Source organism: Dromiciops gliroides, chromosome 1 (genome assembly GCF_019393635.1).
Source record: "Dromiciops gliroides isolate mDroGli1 chromosome 1, mDroGli1.pri, whole genome shotgun sequence".
Taxonomy (NCBI): Eukaryota; Metazoa; Chordata; class Mammalia; order Microbiotheria; family Microbiotheriidae; genus Dromiciops; species Dromiciops gliroides.
In genome coordinates, this window is record NC_057861.1 from 132,342 (window position 1) to 150,839 (window position 18,498).

General features: G+C 46.1%; 2 pseudogenes; both read left to right on the top strand.

Annotated features, from left to right (window-relative positions):
- Positions 1-748: 748 nt before the first annotated feature.
- On the top strand, positions 749-11,172 carry LOC122753372 (annotated as a pseudogene).
- A 988-nt stretch (positions 11,173-12,160) lies between these two features.
- Positions 12,161-12,858, top strand: LOC122755637 (annotated as a pseudogene).
- The last annotated feature ends 5,640 nt before the right edge of the window (positions 12,859-18,498 follow it).

Here is an 18,498-nt window from a genome sequence, read left to right on the forward strand (position 1 = left end):
AGCTTCTGTCCAACTGGATCCTCCTTGTTTGCACATAGGCCCCTTTGAGACCTCAGGACTTCCTTCCCATTGGGTGGTTACTCTGCACCATTGGTTAGCAATGTTGGTGCTTCTACCAAACCTCTAGATGTCCTCACTGGACCTTGTGTGATTGAAGAGTAATGAGGCAGAAGACCAAGAAGCAAACCTTTGTCTGAAAATGAACCAGGCCTTTGGGTGACTATTGGAGGGTGAAAGAATGAGCTTCCAGGGCCTGGTCCCACAAACACACCTGAAGGTTTTCCTCTCCTGAACCCACCCATCCTTTTGTCCTGTGGACAAATGCTGGCTTGGGGGACTGGTGGGCAGCAAGCAGGGGTATGGTTCTGACTGTGGGACCCCTGAGGTTTGCTTACAAGGGGGGACCTGGAGCCACTAGGGGGCACTGTGGGGATGTTCCTGGGCATTCAGGGAGCCCTGAGGAGCCTGAGGATGTCAGGTGGGGATCAGCGCCCAGCTGGCTCTGGCTGTGGCTGCTCTGACCCCTGAGATTGTTTATGTGTGACAACATTCCCGGGCTCCACCCCCATCCCCAGAAAGACATGCCCCCCCCCAAGGGACCTGGAATCCAAGTACTAGAGCTCAGGGGGTGGTTAAAATGACCCAGATTTGCATCCAGGCCCCTCCCACCCTCCCAACACCCATCCCAGGCTTACAGGGGCAGGATAAGAGGGACCTGGAGGAGCCCAGGACCAGCTGTGAGCTCTTTGGGGAGCAGAGCACTTGGGGTCCCCTGCACCATGGCCTGGCCTCTTGTCTGCCTCTTCCTGCTCACTGTCTGCTCAGGTCAGGGCTGCCCTCAGACCCCTCCCTGTCCTGCTCCCTCATCCCTGCCCCTGGTTCTCTGCTGAGGATCTCAAAGCACCTTCCATATTTTTCCTGTTCTAGGACATTAATGAGTGTCTGTGTTTCCAGGTTCCTTTTCCCAGCCTGTGCTGACTCAGTCACCCTCCATGTCTGCATCCCTGGGAGCCACAGCCAAACTCTCCTGCTCCCTGAGCAGTCAGCACAGCAGCTACACTATTGAATGGTACCAGCAGAGCCCAGGGAAGGCCCCTCGGTATATCATGTATGTCAGCAGCAGTGGAGGTGGAAGCAGAGGCGATGGGATCCCTGATCGCTTCTCTGGCGCTGCCTCTGGGGCCAACAGATACTTGTCCATCAGCAACATCCAGCCTGACGATGAGGCCGATTACTACTGTGCAGCAGGTGATGGTACTGGCTATTCACAGTGATACATTCAGTGGGGAAGTGAGGCAAAAACCTCCCCTGTCACCCCAGAGCCAGGGCTCTGCCAGTTCTCTCTCCATCTCTTTCTCTCTCCCTTTCTTTGTCTATCTGTGTGTGTGTGTGTGTGTGTCCATCTGTCTGTCTGTCTCTGTCTCTTTCTTTCTCCCTTTCTTTATCTCTGTGTGTGTGTCCATCCGTCTGTCTGTCTGTCTGTCTCTGTGTGTGTGTGTGTCTGTCTGTCTGTCTCTCCATCACTTTCTCTCTCCCTTTCTTTGTCTATCTCTGTGTGTGTGTCTGTCTGTCTCTCTCTCTCCATCCCTTTCTCTCTCCCTTTCTTTGTCTATCTCTGTGTGTGTGTCTCTCTATCTCTGTGTGTCTGTCTGTGTCTCTCTCTCTCTCTCTCTCTCTCCATCTCTTTCTCCCTTTCTTTGTCTATCTCTGTCTCTCTGTCTCTGTCTCTGTCTATCTGTGTGTGTGTGTGGGGGGGGGTCTGTCTGTCTCTCCATCTCTTTCTCTCTCCCTTTCTTTGTCTGTCTGTGTGTGTATGTGTGTGTGTGTCCATCTGTCTATATGTCTGTCTGTCTGTCTCTGTGTGTGTGTCTGTCTGTCTCTCTCTCCATCTCTTTCTCTCTCCCTTTCTTTGTCTATCTCTGTGTGTGTGTGTGTCCGTCTGTCTGTGTGTGTGTGTCTGTCTGTCTGTCTCTCTCTCTCCATCCCTTTCTCTCTCCCTTTCTTTGTCTATCTCTGTCTCTGTCTGTGTGTGTGTCCGTCTGTCTGTCTGTCTCTCTCTCCATCCCTTTCTCTCTCCCTTTCTTTGTCTATCTGTGTGTGTGTCCATCTGTCTGTCTCTCCATCTCTTTCTCTCTCCCTTTCTTTGTCTATCTCTGTCTGTGTGTGTGTGTCCGTCTGTCTGTCTGTCTGTCTCTGTGTGTGTGTGTCTGTCTCTCTCTCTCTCCATCCCGTTCTCTCTCCCTTTCTTTGTCTATCTCTGTCTCTGTGTGTGTGTGTCTGTCTGTCTGTCTGTCTGTCTCTCTCTCCATCCCTTTCTCTCTCCCTTTCTTTGTCTATCTGTATGTGTGTGTGTCCATCTGTCTGTCTGTCTGTCTGTCTCTCTCTCCATCTCTTTCTCTCTCCCTTTCTTTGTCTATCTCTGTGTGTGTGTATGTCCGTCTGTCTGTCTTTCTGTGTGTGTGTGTCTGTCTCTCTCTCTCTCCATCCCTTTCTCTCTCCCTTTCTTTGTCTATCTCTGTGTGTGTGTGTCTGTCTGTCTCTCTCCATCTCTTTCTCTCTCCCTTTCTTCGTCTATCTGTGTGTGTGTGTCTGTCTGTCTCTCTCTCTCCATCTCTTTCTCTCTCCCTTTCTTCGTCTATCTGTGTGTGTGTGTCTGTCTGTGTGTGTGTGTCTGTCTGTCTGTCTCTCTCCATCTCTTTCTCTCTCCCTTTCTTCGTCTATCTGTGTGTGTGTGTGTCTGTCTGTCTCTGTGTGTGTGTGTCTGTCTGTCTGTCTCTCTCTCTCCATCTCTTTCTCTCTCCCTTTCTTCGTCTATCTGTGTGTGTGTCTGTCTGTCTGTGTGTGTGTGTGTCTGTCTCTCTCCATCTCTTTCTCTCTCCCTTTCTTTGTCTATCTGTGTGTGTGTCCATCCGTCTGTCCATCTGTCTGTCTGTCTGTGTGTGTGTGTCTGTCTCTCTCTCCATCTCTTTCTCTCTCCCTTTCTTTGTCTGTCTCTATGTGTGTGTGTGTGTGTGTGTCCATCCGTCTGTCTGTCTGTCTGTGTCTGTCTCTCTCTCCATCTCTTTCTCTCTCCCTTTCTTTGTCTGTCTGTGTGTGTGTGTCTGTCTGTCTGTCTCTGTGTGTGTGTCTGTCTCTCTCTCTCTCCATCTCTTTCTGTCTCCCTTTCTTTGTCTATCTCTGTCTCTGTGTGTGTGTGTCTGTCTGTCTGTCTCTCTCTCTCCATCTCTTTCTCTCTCTCTCCCTTTCTTTGTCTATCTCTGTCTGTGTGTGTGTGTGTCTGTCCGTCTGTCTGTCTGTCTCTATGTGTGTGTCTGTCTCTCTTTCTCTCTCCCTTTCTTTGTCTATCTCTGTCTCTCTGTCTGTCTCTGTGTGTGTGTGTGTGTCTGTCTGTCTCTCTCTCTTTCTCTTTCCCTTTCTTTGTCTATCTCTGTCTCTCTGTCTCTGTCTCTGTCTGTCTCTGTGTGTGTGTCTGTCTCTCTGTCTGTCTCTCTTTCTCTCTCCCTTTCTTTGTCTATCTCTGTCTCTGTCTGTCTCTGTGTGTGTCTGTCTCTCTGTCTCTCTCTCTTTCTCTCTCCCTTTCTTTGTCTATCTCTGTCTGTCTCTGTGTGTGTGTCTTTCTGTCTGTCTGTCCGTCTCTCTCTCTCTCCACAGCCAAAGGAAAGGACTTCTTTCCTTCAGCACTTTGTTAGTGGAAGAGAAGCAGTAACAGAATGTAGGGATGGGCTCCCTTCAGAGAGCAGGGCCCAACCATTATAGCTCTTCAGCCTTTGGGGACTAGGATCCCCAAGGTCTTCCAGGGGCTTCCTGGAGGGACCCTTCCATATTCATGAGGGGCAGTGACTGTAGACAGTGACTGACTGATCTTGTGCATAAGCAGCCCACCCAGGAGGGAAGACCAAAGGGAAACAGACCAAAGGAATCAGAGTTAGCTGGGAGCTCCTGCCAGGCCCCTAAGCAATGGCTAATGAGGGGCTGCCCAAGTCTCTTCCAGGAGAGCAAGGGAAGCCCTGGCTACATGTGTACACATGGGACTTATCTCCCCTCTTGGAATGCCCTGTTTGAGGGCAGGGAGTACTGGCTATTTTCTTGCTATTCTTGGAACTAAGAATGATCCCTATTACATAGTAGAGGCTAAAAGATGTTTCCTTGGTTGACTGATTGGCTGAACCCCAAGGTAGTGTGAATTCTCCCAGTGTCTGAGATGGGGAGGGGGAAGGGATCAGACAAGGCCTGAAAGCTCTGCTAATTAGAATCTTTGTCCTCCATGTTCTGAGATAGGATAGGCTCCTATGGACCAATGATTAAAAGACAGACCTCAGACAGGAAACCCAGGTTTCTCAACAGGTTCCAGGACAGAGCTCAAGAAGGGCTGGACTCAGGGCAGCTAGGTGGCACAGTGGATAAAGTACCAGCCCTGGATTCAGGAGGACCTGAGTTCAAATCCGGACTCAGACACTTGACACTTACTAGCAGTGTGACCCTGGGCAAGTCACTTAACCTCAACTTCCCCACAAAAAAAAATTCAAAAACTAAAAATTAAAAGAAGGGCTGGACTCTAGGAATGTTCTAGGAAGGATGTCCCTTTGCCAAATGAATTCCAAAGATTCCTAACTCTGGAGCCCAGGCATTGACACATTTTTATTACCTAAAAGTCATGGGTACAAGCCCCTAACTCAAAGAAGGGAACTAAGGACAAGGACTGCTCTAGTTCTCCAAAGCTATAGCTTGTGGGCTGACTTTGGGTGAAGTCAATAGACAAGCCAGCAGGGCCCCTCTTCTGACAGTGGCATCCCAGTGAATCAGAGAAGGGAGGAATGATGTTATCACATCCAGATAGACAGACCTATGCAGGGTGCGAGTCTTCTCCAGGGCCCTCTTAAATATACTGGGCTCGTGGTCTGCCTGCTGAGATCTCAGTGTCTTTAGTCTAAAGGAGATTTCACAAACAATAATGATGTCTGACCTTTTCTGAGCTCAGAGATTCTGGGATAATGGCTCAGGTAAGGGCTATGGTACTTTCCTAGAGAGCCCACCCAGACTTCCAGGCCTTCCCCCCCCCACCTCTCCTGGTGCTGCTGCAGTCCTGGGTGGGCCCATATGAGTGAGGGCTGTTGGAGAGGGGTGGTCCTTTTCTGGAGGTTGCAGGAGGGGGAGGACCTGTTGTTATCCCTCACATGAGAGTGGAGTCCCAGGTTTCCTTCCCAGGGCAGAGGGTGAGCTGAGTTTGTGCCCACTGGGGAGAATGAAGGCCTATGGTGTGTCATGTGGGAGTATTTGCAGTGGCATAGTTGCTGTGGGCTCTGGCCATGGATCAGGGGCAGAGAGGAACATCTGAGATCACTCAGACTAAGGCATGACCCAGAGAGCAGTGTTCATACCTAGCACATGGGAAGAACCAAAAAGTCAAAGGCCTCCAGATAGAGCTCTGGAAATGATACAGAAAACCTGAAGTCTGAGACATTCCTCAAACCCAGGGGCAGAGCTTGACCCTAGCATATAGTTAACAGTCAATAAATGGATCATTAATGAAATAGGAGTAATCACAAAGAAAGAACCTGACCATAGATAGTTACTATGGTCAAAGATCCATATACGAATTAGTGTAAGATTATCCAGTCATAGGCCTAGCTGAAATGACCTCCAGTTCACCCTTATGTGACGGGAATTTCATAACCTCCAAATTATCTTTAGTGTGACTCGACTCTCATCCATGGTGAATGTTTGTCAGGAGGAGCCTGAGAATGAGAAAGATAATCACCTTGATGGACCCTGGCCAGGCCCTCCAGGCTGCACCTGATTAAACTGCCCTTGAATTCCTGGAACTTGCCATTCCTGGGAATCTACACCAATTCTTCTGGGGTCCTTGCAGGGTTAGTCCCCTCCTGGGACTTTATGTAAAGACTGACATTATTCCAATATTCTTGGCATTGAGCCTTCTTTGTTCTCAGACTTGTCTAGTCTCACCTAGGGGCAGATGCATTGCCCAGGACCTTCCCAGTCAGGACTCTAGAGGCTGTGAACCGGGTCTCCCCAGCTAGAAAAAATCCAGATGTTGGTGCTCTCCTGACTTTGTTATGTTTTTATTTTCTGTTTCTTTTGGGAATCTCACCCGAGGGGTGGATGCATCTCCCAGAACCCTCCTGATTGGGACTCAAAGGCTGTGAATAGGGGTTCCCTGGCCACTAAATCGAGAGTTGTTTCTTCCCCAATTCCATGATGTTTTCTTTGCATTTTATATGTATGTGTGTGTATGTGTATGTATGTGTGTGTATATATATATATATATACACACATATATATATACACATACATATATATACATATATATATACACACACATATTTGCAGGATTTGCTTTATGTGTGATCATACTAGGCTATTGGATATTTTCTTTATAAAGTTGATCTGCTTTTACCTTTCCTTTAATTATTATATTCTATTAAAAATCATTTTAATCTCTATTTGAGAGTGTGTCATTTTGTAGGAGCAAATTGAAACCAAACTTCCTTAACTAAACATATGGTGATAGAGAAGATTAGGGTCCAAACTTGCATGAAGACAGTGAAGGCAAAACAGCTACTTGTAAAGCTTCAAAGACAAATGAAAAATGATCATAAACCCAAAGAGAGTTCTGGAAAGAAAAGTCCTTAAAATTGATCTTCCCCACCTTTTATCTATTTTTTGACTGGGTAAAAGAGGCCCATTTTTTGCCTCCTTTCTTACTTAGGCTAAATCATTGAATGAGCATTGCTTTAGGCCAACTGAGACAGGTGAAAGGCCTCAGCTTAAAAGTCCAAGGTCTCCCAATGCATCCCAGTTCATCTCTAGTTGTCCTGATAAGATATCTTGCCACTGGAGTCAGATGGCTCCTGAAGAGAGAGTGAAGCTGGTGACTTTGCACAGCCCTTCCTCACTGAAATCCCCTTTGTTGCAAATCATGACATGTCATGGTCCTCTTCAAGAACAAAGGACAGGGGCAGCTAGATGGCATAGTGGATAAAGCACCGGCCCTGGATTCAGGAGTACCTGAGTTCAAATCCGGCCTCAGACACTTGACACTTGCTAGCTGTGTGACCCTGGGCAAGTCACTTAACCCCCATTGCCTGCCAAAAAAAAAAAAAAGAACAAAGGACAAACAGCAACAACAACAACAACAACAAATACTACTACTACTACTACTACTACTACTACTACTATTACTACTACTACTAGAAAAGAGGTAGAGGAAAAATTGGGAAAAGAAAGAATAATGCAAGAAAAGCAATAAAATTATGAAAAGACAGACAACTAATTGGAAAAAGAGATTCCAAAACTTAGAAAATAATTTCTTACAAGTTAGCATTGGAGGAGAAGCTAATGACTTCATAAGACACCAAGAAATAATAAAACAAAATTTGAAAAGAGAACATGAATTATCTCATCAGAAAAAAACAAGTGAACTAGAAGACAAATCTAGGAGAGATAATATAAAAATTGTTGTATTACTTGAAAGTCATGATCAAAAAGAAACTAAACATTTTAGTTCAGGAAATTATTACCAATGCAAACAAGAATAGAAGGAAAGCAGAAAGCTGGGAAACAATTTTTATAGCCAGTATATAGGCTTTTATCTAAAATATAGAGAGAACTGCATCAAATATATAAGAATACAAGTCATTCCTCAATTGAGAAATGGTCAAAGGATATGAACAGGCAGTTTTCAGATGATGAAAGTAAAGTTATCTACAGCCATATGAAAAAATGTTCTCCATTACTATTGATAAAAGAAATGCAATCTAAAACTACTCTGACGTACCACTTCACACCTATCCAATTGGCTAATATGACAAAAAAGGAAAATGATAAATGTTAAAGAAGATGTGGGAAAATTGGGCAATAATGCACTGTTGTTGGAGCTGTGAACTGATCCAATCATTTTGGAGAGCAATGTGGATCTGTGCCCCAAAGGCTTTAAAACTGTGCATACCCTTTGACCCAACAATACCACTACTAGTTCTATTTCCCAAGGAGATCATAAAAAGGGGAAAAGGACTCACATGTAAAAAATATATATATATAGCCGTTCTTTTTGTGGTAGCAAAGAATTGGAAGTTGAAGGGATGCCAATCAATTGGGAAATGGCTAAACAAGTTGTGGTATATGAATATAATGGAATACTATTGTTCTGTAAGAAACGATAAGCAGGGGCAGCTAGGTGGCACAGTGGATAGAGCACCAGCCCTGGAGTCAGGAGTACCTGAGTTCAAATCTGGCCTCAGACACTTAACACTTACTAGCTGTGTGACCCTGAGTAAGTCACTTAACCCCTATTGCCTCACTAAAAAAAAAAAAAAGAAAGAAAGAAAAGAAATGATAAGCAGATGGATTTCAGTACCTTGAGAATGCTGACTTCTTTTTTTCCTTTCTAAAAAAAAAATACTATCTGACATATGGGTTGGCTCTCAGGGAAGGGGAGGGAAGAGGGAGGTCTATGTAGGCTAGTATGGTGATGTAAGAAACTGAAAAGATCAATACAAATTATTTTGTTAAAAGAAAAGGAAAGGGGCAGCTAGGTGGTGCAGTGGATAAAACACCAGCCCTGGATTCATGAGGACCTGAGTTCAAATCCGGCCCCAGACACTTGATACTTACTAGCTGTGTGACCCTGGGCAAGTCACTTAACCCTCACTGTCCTGCAAAAAAAAAAAAAGGAAAAGGAAAGGAAAAGAGAAATCAGCAAGAAAATATTAAACCAAGTGGAGACTGGATGAATTACCTGATATCCCAGTCATCTGTGGACTACTGGGTTTGTTTCAGTGATATTTGCTAGAATCTACATAAGATGACCTGATATGCTCATCTCTTGCTCAGTTACAGAAACAGTCATTATTTTTTCCCACAGAGAATTGAATGTAACAGAGAAATGGCAAGATAGAGATTTGTCCTCAGATGAATTCAATCTGAACCCAATGGAAGAAGATGAGAACAACGTAAAAAACAAAAACAATAGTATTACTAATAGCACTCTCAAAATTCAATTAATTTTCCATATCAAGGTGGGGGTTGAAGTAGGGAGAGAGCTGAGAATGACAAAGACAAGACGTGTTATTGAAGGTGATGTACAGGGTGAGGAATCTATGTAGCTGAAGACAGCTCTGGTAGCTTGAAGAGCTTCCAGAAAGCCAGAAATGCTGGTTATTGGGCTCTGAAGACGCCACTGATTGAGCCAGTGGAAGGCAACTGTTCCTCTGAATCCCAGAAATTCAAAAGGGTTCCCCAGGGCTGTAGGCTCACCACACAAGCTGTCCTGATTACCAGCTGGTCAGGGAGGGCAATGGAGCAGGGATCTCTTCTTTGTGTTCTGGCACCACAAGATGGCAAGGTGCTTTGGAACAAGGCAAAAACCAACCCATTGTCTCCTGCTGGAAAGGCTTCAGGGCAGATGGCCCCGATGGCCAAGGTGGACAAACCATGAGTGCAGAAGAAATGGGCTGAAGACATGGGCACTCACACTATACAACAATCCTATGTTCTTTTCCATTTTATGAAGTGAGTACTTAGACTTATTCCTTTTTAATTATTTTATTTTTCCCAATTACATGCAGAAACCATTTTAGCATTCATTTTCAAAAATTTACTATCCCCAATTCTCTCATTTTCTCCCCTCCTCCCTAAATGACAAGCAATTTGATGTGGTTTATACATGTGTAATCATGCCAAACATACTTCAATCTGAGTCACGTTGTGACAGGAAACACAGACCAAAGTAACAAACGAACAACCATGAAAAAAATAAAGTGAAAATAGTCTACTTGAATCTACGTTCAGCTTCCAGAAGTTCTTTTTCTGGAAAGAAATAGTATCGACTATAGATGGCTACGATTTATTCTTCTGAAAACCACCTCTTCATTCATCAACTGGGGAATGACTTGTGTTCTTATAAATTTGACTCAATCCTCTTTGGGAAATAAGGCCTTTACCAGAGACACTTGCACTAATTTTCCCCCTCAGCTTTCTGCTTTCCCTCTAAATTTGGTGGTATTGGTTTTGTTTGTACAAAACCATTTCAATTTAATATAATCAAAATTATCCATTTTATATCTCATAATATTCTCTCCTCCCAAACATTGCTGGTCTAGGCTCATTTTAAAGAGTCAAGTCATTTTCTTCATTGCTGTCCCTTGGAATGCTTGGGTCTTGAACAAAAGCACTACAGGAGACTGATACAGCATCCCGGGATTCAGTATATCCTTAATTATTTATTAATCAACAAGAATTTTAATTTTGGAATTTAAAGCAACCAGAACACCTGAGGGAGAGACAAGACATAGCATGGCCAGGAGAGTCACACCCCTACCACTGCACTGACCCCCATCTCCCCACAGACTGTAAAGGAGACAGCACAGGGCTCTGAACATGGGAGCTTTGGGAATAGCAGTACTTCGTGAGCCACTACACCTTCTTCCAGCCTAGAGCCCACAGCCATCCCTTGGGGAGGGATCATTTGGGAGAAATGACCCACCTTCCCCAGCATCAACAGCAACAGCTGCTTAGCAACTGCCACCAGAAACCAGACCATCCCAAGAACTCTAGGAGGGGTAGCATCCCCCAGACCTGGGGTCCTGTTTCTATTTCAGTCAGCTCAGCCATCGTCCATGGGACTAACTCTTGTGGATGAGGGCTTAGCCATCCTCAACAACAGTCAGACGACTGCCACCCACAGCTCAGATGAGCCAGCCCGGCTGAAGCTGCCAAGCCCCCCCCCCTCCCGGGGGAAAGAGGAGGTAGCTTGTGCCAGGCAAGTCAAACCACCATGACCCGTGTGATCACCTTCTCCCCTCGCATCATGAGGACAATGCTCCAGGATCTTGAAGCCCAAAGCTTGAGGAATAGAAGTCCAGGGTCCATAGTCACACAACAGGGATACAACCTTGTGGAGACACAGCCTGGCCACTACTGCTGCAGCAACTGCAGTCACAACACCAGAAAACCCAGAAAAAGGGTTCTTTGCCCCAAGGTCCCCAGCTCTGGGGAGATGGACCCCAGCACAAAGAGAAGCAATTTTATCAGTACAAGTGGAGTTGGAGTGGACAAGAGGCACGACCACCTGCTGTGCTGCTGCACCCTCAGGAACATGGGCCCTGCCCATCTGACCTACAGAGGAAACCCTTCAGTTCAATGGAAGCTCCATGAGAACAGGGGCTGTCTTCATTTTCCCCTTGGATCCCCAGGCCTTAGCATGGTGCTCCACAGCACACACTTAATAATTCTTGTTCTTTTCTGTGTGTGCTTTCATTCCTTGTGGCTCTGACGAGATTCCTATGGCAAAGGTGGGAAAGGAAAGACTCCTTCATCAGCTTCTGTCCAACTGGATCCTCCGTTTTTGGCCATAGGCCCCTTTGAGACCTCAGGACTTCCTTCCCATTGGGTGGTTACTCTGCACCATTGGTTAGCAATGTTGGTGCTTCTACCAAACCTCTAGATGTCCTCACTGGACCTTGTGTGATTGAAGAGTAATGAGGCAGAAGACCAAGAAGCAAACCTTTGTCTGAAAATGAACCAAGCCCTAGGGTGACTACTGGAGGGTCAGAGAAAAGCAACTTTCAAGGACTCGGTTGATCACACACATATGCACCAAGGTTGTCCTCTCCCGAGCCCATCCATCTTTTTGTCTTGTGGACAGATGCTAGCTTGGGGAATTGGTGGGCAGTGAGCAGGGGTCTAGTTCTGGCTGTGGGACCCCTGAGGTTTGCTTACAAGCTGAGGTCGGGGCTTGTAGCCAACAGGAGGCACTGTGGGGCTGGTCCCGGGCAGGCAGTTGGGACCTGGGGAGCCTGGGGAGCCTGGGGATGTCAGGTGGGGATCAGCCCAGCTGGCTGTGCCTCTGACTGCCCTGAGCCTGTGATCACTCATGTGGGACATCTCAGCTGGGCTGGGGGCCAAGACATACAAACACCTCATCCTCTCCCTCTGAAAGACACACCTTCCCCATGGGACATGGGACCCTAGAGTTATGACACAGGGTTGTAATTTAGAAGGGCCTGCATAAGTCACAGATTTGCATCCAGGCCCCTCCCAAACCCCATCCCAGGCTTACAGGGGCAGGATAAGAGGGACCTGGAGGAGACCAGGCCCAGCTGGGAGCTCTTTGGGGAGCAGAGCACCTGGGGTCCCCTGAACCATGGCCTGGCCTCTTGTCTGCCTCTTCCTGCTCACTGTCTGCTCAGGTCAGGGCTGCCCTCAGGCCCCTCCTTGTCCTGCTCCCCCATCCCTCTCCTTGGTTCTTTGCTGAAAATCTAAAAGGACTTTCTCCCTTTTTCTAATTTTTTTTTTAATTTTTTTTTTTTTAGTGAGGCAATTGGGGTTAAGTGACTTGCCCAGTGTCACACAGCTAGTAAGTGTTAAGTGTCTGAGGCCGGATCTGAACTCAGGTCCTCCTGACTCCAGGGCCGGTGCTCCATCCACTGCGCCACCTAGCTGCCCCTCCTTTTTCTAATTTTTGACATTAATGAGTGTCTGTGTCTGCAGGTTCCTTCTCCCAGTTTGTGGTGATTCAGCCTCCCTCTGCCTCCGCATCCCTGGGAGCCACAGCCAAACTCTCCTGCACCCTGAGCAGTGAGGGCAGCAGCAGGAGTTATTTATTGGCACCAGCAGAGCCCAGGGAAGGCCCCTCGGTACATCATGTATGTCACCAGTAGTGGAAGTGCAGGCAGGGGCGATGGGATCCCTGATCGCTTCTCTGGCTCAGGCTCTGGGGCCACCAGATACTTGTCCATCAGCAACATCCAGCCTGAGGATGAGGCCGATTACTACTGTCAGTCCTATTATTACGATGGTAGTGTTTATTATCACACAGTGACACATTCAGTGGGGAAGTGAGACAAAAACCTCCCCTGCCAGCCCAGGCCCAGCTTCCCCCCTGACCCCCTTCAGGGTCCCAGAGGTCTGCAGCCTCTGCAGCTCTGACCTTCTGTCTTTGTATCATTTTCTCTCTCCCTCTGTTTGTCTGTTTCTCTCTCTCTCTCTCTCTCTCTCTCTCTCTCTCTCTCTCTCTCTCTCTCTCTCTCTCTTCATCTCTTTCACACTCAGGGAGTTTCAGTGACTTCCTTGAGGTGTCACTGATAGTAAAGGCCAGACATGGGCCTTGACCCCAGGTCACCTGACCCCACAGCCAGTCCTTTCTCCCCATTCCAAGCTGTCCTGGAGGAGCCTGCTCACAGGAGGGGCTTTAGCTGGGCCTTCGGGCTCCAGGATGGAGCTGACTGAGAAGAGGTGACAGGGAGGCCCCTGTCCTGGCTGCTCCAGCTGGGCCCTGTTGGCTCTCACAAGGGGCAGTCTGGGTTGTCTAAGGCAACCCCTTGGACACCTGCCACTGCTCATGAGGCTGTGACCATAAACACCTCCAAGGGGAAGGAAAGGGGCATCACAGGCAGTGGAGAGGAAGCATGTACATTGATCCTGACCTCAGCTGCTGACAGAGTCTGGGGCATGTTGTACCCCTGTGAGCCAGGAGCCCCCCCCCCTCCAACAGGCCTTGGCCATGAGGCCTCAGGGAGGCTGAGTCCCACAGACTCCAAACCCCTCCCCCAAGTCTGAAGCATTAGGCCAGCCCTCAGCCTAGCCCTAGGAAGCAAGAAAGGCTTCATTACCCCCTGACTCCTGGGTCACAGTGCCATGGTCTTCTACTTGGCCATGCCTTTTCAGAGTCCACACCAATGGGCCCTGTCCCCACCTGTCCCACAAGAAATTCAGGCAATGAAAAGTCAAGAACCTTCATGGTAAAGTCCTCCTGTCCTGGGAGTTTTGTGGGACTGAGGATAGAGCCTTAGACCTTGGGTCAGGAAGACCTGAGTTCAAAACCAGCCTCGGATCATTCATAGTTCAAATCGATCTGGTCACAATGAATAAGGAGCGTCTCCAAATTCCACAAAACGAAAACTTCTGGAAGAGGAAAAACCTGCTGCTTTCAAAAGGAGGAGGTCACAGTCTGCATAGAATGAAAAATACTCCAGATCACTCATAAAATGCCAGTCAACACAGCTGGCAAACGCCCTTCACACCCTTCAAATTGGGGGAAAAGAGCTGAGACCTGGGAGAGACCCCAGCTATAAAAGGCCCGTGTCTCTCACTGCATCTGGTGCCATTGCCAGTCACCCTGACCTATATGCTGCCCCTGGGCTCCAGTGATGCTGGAGGAGAGAGGGAGGCTGGGGACTTTGCACAGCTCGGCCTCAATGAAGTCTGATTCACTTGTTAGTCAAGACATCACTCTCCTGATGGCAATGATGGAAGACCACCACCACTAAAAAGGAACCTCTTCTGGGCCATGCTGCCAGGCTGACCAGCAAGACTGCTCTAAGACTGGACCCCATGTGAAAAGGAAAATAATAAATGTTGGAGAAGCTGTGGGAAAATTGGAACACTAATTCATTGTTGGTGGAGCTGTGAACTGATCCAACCATTCTGGAGAGCAATTTGGAATCATGCCCAAAGGGCGATAAAGCTGTGCAGACCCTTTGACCCAGCAATACCACTTTGGGGTCATGGAAAGGGAAAAGGGACCCACATGTACAAAAATATTTATAGCTGCTCTTTATGTGGTGGCAAGGAATTGGAAGTTGAGGGGGTGCCCATCAATTGGGGAATGGCTGGACAAGTTGTGGTATATGAATACAATGGAATACTATTGTTCTATAAGAAATGATGAGCAGGAGGAGTTCAGAGAAACCTGGAGGGTCTTGCCTGGGCTGATGATGAGTGAGATGAGAAGAACCAGAACATTGTACACAGTATCATCAACATTGAGTGTTCATCTACTGTGATGGACTAGATTCTTCTCACCAATGCAATGGTACAGAAGAGTTCCAGGGAACTCATGATAGAAGAGGATCTCCAAATCCAAAAAAAAAAAAGAACTGCGGAGTATAGATGCTGAATAAACCATACTATTTCTTTTGTTTTTGGTGCTGTTGTTTTTTTCTATTTTGAGGTTTTTCATCATTGCTCTGATTTTTTTCTCTTATAACATGACTAATGCAGAAATAGGATTAATGTTATTATGTGTGTGTGTGTATATATATATATAACCTATATCAGATTACCTGCTGTCTAGGGGAGGGGGGAGGAAGGGGAGGGAGGGAGAAAAATCTGAAATTGTAAAGCCTGTATAAACAAAAGTTGAGAACTATCTTTACATGTAACGGAAAAAAATAAAATACTTTATTAATTTAAAAAAAAAAAAGACTGGACCCCATGTGGAGCTCACCCAAGCCAGGCTGCCCCAGCTCTCCCTGCTTCCAGGCAAGGAGAGTAAAGGCCTGAGCAGTGTTCAGCTCATTTTTTGCCCATCCTTCACCCCAGCTTCCTTTAGCCCCATGTGGCTGTATTGTGAGTATGTTCACACCATGATGAACCCTGATGAGGTCAAAGAAAACTTTTATCAAGACCTAGAGCCCCTCACCATCAGAGAGAACAAGCTTATGATTTTAGGTGACTTTAACACCAGAGTAAGAACAGGCTATCAGACATGTTAGAGAATCCTTAGGAGGCATGGAGTTAGAAGTAGCAACAGCAATGGTCAATTACTAATTCTGATTGCACAACCAGCTCCAGGGTACTCCACACCACTGTGGCCACTCCAGAAGGATGTGTGTCCAGCTCTGACTTTAGTAAGCTGGCCTTCATTGGCTAGTCTTGCTTCATTCAGGGCTGCTATTAAGATGATATACCTGCTGAGTTCACTTACTACTGAAGCCTTGTGCATCTCATGACCTTCTTATCACCAACACTGTCTTCTGTTTACCTAAATGTTCAAATACACTGTCACAGCAACTAGCACATAATGGACTATGCCATTGTCATGAGAAGAGATAGACAGATGTGAGAGTGATGAAAGCAAGGTGTGGCACAGAGTACTAGACTTATCCTCGCCAAGTTAAACATGTGCAGTCAACAAAAGCAGCGGAGGGCAGAGCCAAGATGGCAGAGGAAAGACACTGACTTGTCTGATCCCTCCCCAAAAACCTCCAAATAATGCCATAAGACAATTCCTGGAGCAGCAGAACCCACAAAAGGACAGAGTGAAATAATTTTCCAGCCAAAGACAAATTAGAAGTGTGCCAGGAAAGATCTGTACCAGGGCAAGAGTGGCACCCAGCCCAGCGCAGGCCATATCTGCACACACCCAGCCCCCAGCAAACCAGGAGTAGACCTTGGGAGCTTCTGAATCAGCTGTGGCAACACATGCTTCTGGAACTAGGTCCACAGATGATAAGGGGGTCAAACAATTGGCCAGAAGGAGATTACAGGGGTCTCTTTGCTAGCACTGAGGCAGAACTCTGTTGTTTTGCCCATACTCATATTCAGGTCACAGTCTTGGGTGATAGTCCCAGGGCAGGGAGGGAGGGGGGAGGAGCACAAGCACATAAGAGCTTGCAGACACAGTGGAGTGGGATTCTGTTTTTAGTTCCAGGACAGAAAAGCAGGCCTATGGTTGCTTGCAGACCAGAGCACAGGCCAGGAGAATAGTAAACCCCTCTCCTTAAATCACACCACCTTGGAAGAACTTAGGACTTAAAAATTCCTAGAAGTTCTCTGAAAACAGCTGCTCAAACCTCCTGAGGCTTGGGACAGTGCACCTTCCACCCCGGAAGCAGTGCCCCACTTTAACAAAGAGGTAAAAGTCAAGAAATAGGCTGGGAAAAAGAGCAAAAAAAAAAAAATATGCTGACCCTAGAAGATTTCTGTAGTGACAACAAAGATCAAAATACACCCTCAAAAGAAGATGACAATGTCAAAGCTCCTACATCCAAAACTTCCAACAAAAATATGAATTGGTCTCAGGCCATAGAAGCACTCAAAAAGGACTTTGAAAATAAAGTAAGAGAGGTAGAGGAAAAAATGGAAAGAGAAATTAGAGTGATGCAAGAAAATGATGGAAAAAAAAGTCAACTGCTTGGTAAAGGAGACACACACACAAAAAAATACTGAAGAAAATAACATCTTGGGGCAGCTAGGTGGCACAGTGGATAGAGTACTGGCCTTGGAGTCAGGAGGACCTGAGTTCAAATCAGGCCTCAGACACATGACACTTACTAGCTGTGTGACCCTGGGCAAGTCACTTAACCCCAACTGCCCCACACACACACACAAATGATAAAAAAAAAAAGAAAATAAAGAAAATAACACCTTAAAAAACAGACTGGGACAAATGGTAACAGAGGTATGAAAAGCCAATGAGGAAAAGAATGCCTTGAAAAGCTGAATGAGTTAAATGGAAAAGGAGGTACAAAAGCTCTCTAAAGAAAATAATTCCTTAAAAATTAGGATTTAGCAAATGGAAGCTAATGACTTTATGAGAAATCAAGAAACAATAAAACAAAAGCAAAAGAATGAAAAAAATAGAAAGCAATGTGAAATATCTCATTGGAAAAACAACTGACCTGAAAAATAGATCCTGGAGAGATAATTTGAAAATTATTGGACTACCTGAAAGCCATGATCAAAAAAAGATACTAGACATCACCTTCCAAGAAACTGTCAAGGAAAACTCCTGATATTCTAGAACCAGAAGGTAAAATAGAAATGTAAAGAATCCACCAATCATCTGAAAGAGATCCCAAAATGAAAACTCCCATGAATATTATAGACAAATTCCAGAGTTCCAAAATCAAGGAGAAAATGTTGTAAGCAGCCAGAAAGAAACAATTCAAGTATTGTGGAGCTACAGTCATGATAACACAAGATTTAGCAGTTTCCACCTTAAAGGATGGGAGGTCTTGGAATATTATATTCCAGAGAGTGAAGGAACAGGGATTACAACCAAGAATCACCTACCCAGAAAAACTAATCATAATCCTGCGGGGGGCGGGGGGGGGGGACTGGGAATTCAATGAAATGAAATGACTTTCAGGCTTTTTTTTTTTTTTTTTGAGAAAAAATATATACTTCAATCTGTATTCAGATACCATCAGTTCTTTCTCTGTAGGTGGATTGCATTTTTCATAAGTCCTTCTGATAGTGTGAGAAAATAATTATTAATGGGTTTGGGGGGGATGCAGAGACCCACACACACACACACACTCAGCAACTCTGGCTGGTTTCTCAGAGCCAGCCCAGAGTCAGTAGAATTAGAGATCAGACTAACTCAGTAGAGAAGAGAAACCACACCTACCTGAAAGCCTTTGCTCTCAAGAGGGTCCATCTTTCATTAGACCTTCAGCAAACAGTACAGCTCATTTTGATATGAACCACCCTTAGGTCCTGTCAACTAATGGATTTGAATGATGCTAGCCAATTAGCTTTGAACAGTGTGTAAGAGCTGTCTCTCCTCTGGTCCACACGGGGCTTACATTAGTTCTCTTGGGGAGGATTCCAAAGGAGGTAGCCGTGCATTCTCCCTGCTCTCTTCTCTATCTAGGTAATGTAGGATCTCTGAAATTTGGGAAGCCAAGTGCTCACTCTCTATGGCGCTGGGGATTTTTAGCTTGCCTTAAATTTGGTCAACTCTTTACTAACATT